Here is a 5,532-nt window from a genome sequence, read left to right as displayed (position 1 = left end):
ACTTCTGGTAGTTTTTTTGGTATTTACATGGGATATTTGCAGGGAAAGGGATTGAGGACAAAGCTTACTAAGGCGAAGTATTCATGTGAATCTTGTAGGTTGGTCGCAGGCGTGTGACCTCTAGAGGCGTCTCCCGGTGATGGGTTCAGCCAAGACCCAGGCAACCGCGTTCGGGTGCCGCCGCAGTTTGCTGTCATAGCGTCTGCTAAAGAAATTTATTTGGTCTCTGACCTTTGTTAGGCGGGGATCGCATTCGATGGCGTCATTTGTCACGTATATTGGGAAGCCGGCCAACTTGGGTGCTGCCTTGGCTTGTACTCTTCCTTTGCGGTGGAGCTGGTGTGCTAACACTTTGCCTCAGACTTGAACGTAGTTTCAGATGGGCGCCAGCATCGTTTCGATGGGCAGGGTGTTCGTGGAGATGTGTAGCTTGTTTTGGGGTTTTAATAGCCAGCCAAGCGACTGTTACTGTGTTGAGGGACTCCCAGATGAGCCTACTGTCCAGGTGGACGCCCAGATAATTGAATTAGCTGTTGTAATTGTTGAGCTATAGATAAGACAGGGCTGAAGATAAAAAAGCTACATTTTGTCTAGTTAACAGACTAAGACTAAGACTAAAGACTGAAAATGATTTTAAAGGAATGATTTTTAAAGGTGGTCGCTAATTGAGCGCTATAATCCTTGGAATTTCTAACTAAACTTCCAGTTAAACAAACGAACAACAGCAATTAAATTATACGGCAATGGAAGTGCCAAATCGGAGCAGTCCAGAGTTGTTTGTGGATCACAAATAGTCAACATGTTAAAATGTTGCGCAATACTGCATTCACAATTTATTATTAAACTGTTTAAGCACAGGCACACAGGAAATCGAATCAAATATGATTTAAATGCAATTAATTGAATAATGAATAAGTGACATAATTCCCAAGATCTGTTGTCGGGCATAGTCCAATGCCCAATTAGCCAGCCAAGACTCGAGACATGCTTTTTACATATAGGATACATATTATTGTTAGCTGTCCCTGTACAATTAAATTAACAAGCTTTTATGCATTTCTAAATGCTCTTCGAAGCACATTTGCAAAATCAAAAATAATTACAGCAAATATTTTGCACTTGTTCTTAATGTAGTTGTTGTTGTTGGTTTTGTTCTGGCAATTTCGCATATTTTTGCGTAGCATTGTAAGCGTTGCAGCAACTGCAGCAGAATAGAGGCAAAAAGTGCAGCTAAATTTAGACGACGTCAGCGGCGACGAGTGGCGGAGACAACGTTGGCACTGGTAAGTGCCTCCTCATCGGCTGGGTACGGGACGAGTGGCTCGGCCAACAGATTCGCATCGCATTGCCAAATGCAGCCGCCGGGAGACGGAGGCAAGGGCACTCAAGATGTCACAGGGCTGGTGCGGGCAAAAAAAAACGAAGAACAAAACTTGAAAACTTTTCGTCTCCTCGAGTGTCCGCACTCGGCTCAAATGTTTATGGAACTCAAGCAGTAGAGCTGGGATCAATGAATAAATATTTAATATTTCAAAATCGGCTTAGAGCGACTCATTAGTGCAAAAATAACGCTATGAATGCAAACAACTTATTGAAACAATTCAATACTCTCAATGTTAAACAATGTTTTTTCGGTTAGTTGTTTATTTTATTATTTAGACGGGGGTTTTTTGTTTTTAAAGCACATTGTCGAAAGTTCTCTGAATGATTTATTATTCGTTTAACATGAATTTTATGACTCTTCTTCAATGCATAAACTACTTAATAAATATATTACTTGGCCAAAATATTGAGTGCGTGTAAAAGTAGAAAATCGTTAAAGTTTTCAAAGAATAAGTTTTTTTTTTATATAAGTGCAAGCAGCTTTAACAAGTTCAAAGTATTTGTAAAACTTGCAAATTGTAAGTAATATTTATATTGAAATAACAATATTTACATTTAAAATAGTTTAGATTTGTGTTTGAAAGAATAGGCTTTTTTGGTTTAGAAAAACTTGAAGAAAATATGAACTAATCAAATTTATACGCATCGAATGATAATCAAATAAAAACTTAAAGAAAATCTTTACCCTTGAAATTAATGGTCATCAAATAAGGCTCGACTTTAAATCATTTTTATTATTTAACAACATTTGTTAACAAATTGATTATTAAGCTGTTATTGTATTACTTAACAATATATATTTATGTGTTTTTTTTTTTTTTTGTAGTTTATAGTCATCAAATGATGCTCCACATTCAATGAAAATTGTTGTATCAGCTAATTTTATTATACTTATTACAATATTTATTTAAGTGTTTATTTAAAAGTCTTATAGGTTTTATTTTAAGCTAATTGTATTATTTAAAAATATTTGTTTAACGGTTTATTAATTTATGTTTTATTAGGGTTATTCTTGCAATTTTATATTATTTTAATAATATAACATTCATTTTTATGATTATTCTCGCTTTTAAGGAAGTCTCTATTTTATTTAAATATTTTTTGCAAGCAAATAAAAGCAAAAAATAAGTATATATAAGTAAAGGCGAATAGAATAAGCAAAGTATTTTTAAAAAGTGCATTAACTTAGCACACATTTATCTTCAAATTTGTACAAAGTGAGGATAAGTGTAATAAGAATTTGCTCCCATAATGTTGCATGCCCTGTTCTAAGTATCTGCGTTTAATGCAACCCTACTGCACGGCAGCACTTGTGTCTATGGCTGCTGCGCTTATATGTTGTCTATATATTATGTACTAAATCTGTCGTTTTCCTTCAATATGTCAACGACGTCGCAGGTCTCTACATTATTTCTTCTTCTTCTTTTTTTTTTGTTTGGGATCTGTGTGTGTATGTCCGTCGTCGTCGCTAAAATTTAATTAATGTGAAAATTTGCACAGACTGAGGCTATTTATAAGTTGTTGTAAGTGCTCGCCATTGCATTGGCTCTCGTGAAAGCCCCTCCTCTATATATATACGATGTGCAACATAATTGAAATTTGTGCCATAAGCTGCCCCCGGGAACAAATCGAAAACCTCAACTGAGCTCCGCACATGAGGCTAATTTTCGCAATGACGTTGCGATCCAATATATATACCATATATACATATATATATGTCTATATATCGATAGATGTATTCTTGTTGGCGCTTTAAAATGCAAATGGTGACATGTCGGTGATTTTCTTGTTTGCATATCAAACAAATTGACGGCAAGCTGCGAATGCTACATTTTGGGCGCGTGTCCAGGTGTGCCAGAGAGTTAGCATACCGACAGTGTCCTGTTGACGACCACAGCAAACACAAAAGCACTCGAAAACCTGAAAACTCTGACAACCGAAAGGCTCAGCTCAATGCCAGCAGGTCGAACACTTGACACGCTTTTTGTTTACACCCGGGCAAGCAAGTTGCGTGTAAATATACATATATATATATATTATCATATAAAATATATATATTGTGGGATGAAAATTTATTGGCTTTTTGGCTTAAATATACATTTTATTTATCATTAAAATATAGATAGCTTACAGGTTATCAAACGAATTGTAGACTGTTAAAGTTGCACTCAGGAAATATCTGAAAAATTTACTTTTATTTTATTTATATGTATATTAAATATAATTTTAGCTTTTATTTTTGAAGAAATATTCAGCTCAATTCTGAACTCTCGTTGAATGTTTATAATTATGTTTATACTTGAATTTTTAAATTTATATTGAATTTGATTTTTGCTTTATTAAATTACATTTAAATATAATTATAAAAACTCAGGTAAGTTGGCAGTTTATGTTTAATTTAAATTCGACTTTTATTTTCGACCAAATATTCAGTCAATTCAGTTTAATTCGCAATTGTAAATTTACTTGCATTTTTATAATTATATTTTATTATTATTATTATTTTATATATACAAAGAATAGCTTCAGTTAATTATTCATTTAATTAACTCCATGAATCTCTAATATTTTCATTTTTTTATATATATTATAATTTTACGAAACTTAGAAAGTTATTGAAAACTAAATTTTTTAAATAAATTTTTTGTTTTGCAACTGTCAGAAGGGCATCTCATACAATCGGTTAGGTGCAATTTATTTTCGGTTATCAAATTACGCTGTCAAAAGAGCATCTCATATTCGGTTAGCTGCAATTGATGCTTAATTTTCAGCTGCCTGCTGTTGATTTTCACTATCACGAACAGGTGAAGGGCTCGTGCTGGTTGCCTTTCACAGCGGGCGGACGTGCCCGCCCTAAGTCCTAAGAGCATCAGTGAAAAGTGTAATTGAATTTTGATTTAAAGTCCTTTGATATCCGACACAAGACACCATACACTTGGGTCGCCACATGGTTAGGCGACCACTTCAGCTTGCCTCCTCACCACCTCACCAGCGCCTGCCGCCTGCTGGAACCATTTTGTGTAAACCTATTGTCAATTTATCGGAAAAGTAAATCGATATAGGGCTGTCCTTCTCTCTCTCTGTGTGTGTGTGTGTGTGTGTATATTTTTGTGAAAAAGCCAACATGAGCAGACTTCTGGCCAAATAGCATAGCCAAACTAAAGCGACCAATAAAAATAGTTGCAAACACAATGGAAAAGTTCTTGCAAATTGATTTGTTGCAGATGTTTGGGCTTTTGCAGCTTTTGTCAGACATTGCCAGGCATGTGGTCGCTCTGCTCGCATTTGGTCTTAAACTTTAATTACTTAGATTAATTGAAAAGTTCGGGGTGGATTTTATTTTATTTTGCTTTTCAGTCCACCAACTGCAAACTATAGATTGCAATTTTAATTACGCTCCATAGTTCAAATGGGAATTTAAGCTTCGATTAATGTTTATTCTAATCGCTTTGCGTTGGATAAAAACGTAAATATCAACGCAACGAATTTCATTTCGCTCAAAGCCAATATGTGCCCTTTGATTGCAAAAAATTAGCAAATATTGGAAATTGAAAAGCGCAGCCAGCTTACTTCCTTTTTTAAGTCTGGGAATGCAAAATTTGCACAGACTGCATAGCTAATACAAATATATGCACACCAAAAAAGAAAAGCGTTTTAATGGCATAGTACAAAACACACATGAAAAGACACATTTTAGACGCTCATGGGATTAATATATCACGGACTAGCCCAGCCCAACACGGTCGAGAATAGAGAAGTTTTAAAATAATTTTTTTGAAGATGAGAGAGAAGTTTCGTTTATTGTTCACTCCAATTCTCTTTTTTTGATCCGTTTCAATCGGAATAGTCGAAAAAGTTGAACTTTCAGCTGAGTTTGAATCGAAAAGTTACCCGAAGATTGTTTTTGATATAGTCTGACTTTAGGAATCGTGTTCTTCGTGCTGATAAATGAAACACGCACGAGATAGTGCTTTGCAGCTTGACTTTAGAGATCGTGCTCTGTGTGTTGATAAATGAAACACGCACGAGATATTCTATTCCGGCACGTAAAAGACGACCCACGCCTTTTTCCAATTTCCTTTACTACTTATTAAACATTTATGTTGATTGTATACATAGAGATATATGCAACTTACAGTTTGTCTATGT

Source organism: Drosophila montana, unplaced genomic scaffold (assembly GCF_035044405.1).
Source record: "Drosophila montana isolate Dmon_TW-CO22-7 unplaced genomic scaffold, ASM3504440v1 contig_3218_1, whole genome shotgun sequence".
Taxonomy (NCBI): Eukaryota; Metazoa; Arthropoda; class Insecta; order Diptera; family Drosophilidae; genus Drosophila; species Drosophila montana.
Note: the sequence above shows the minus strand (reverse complement) of the source record.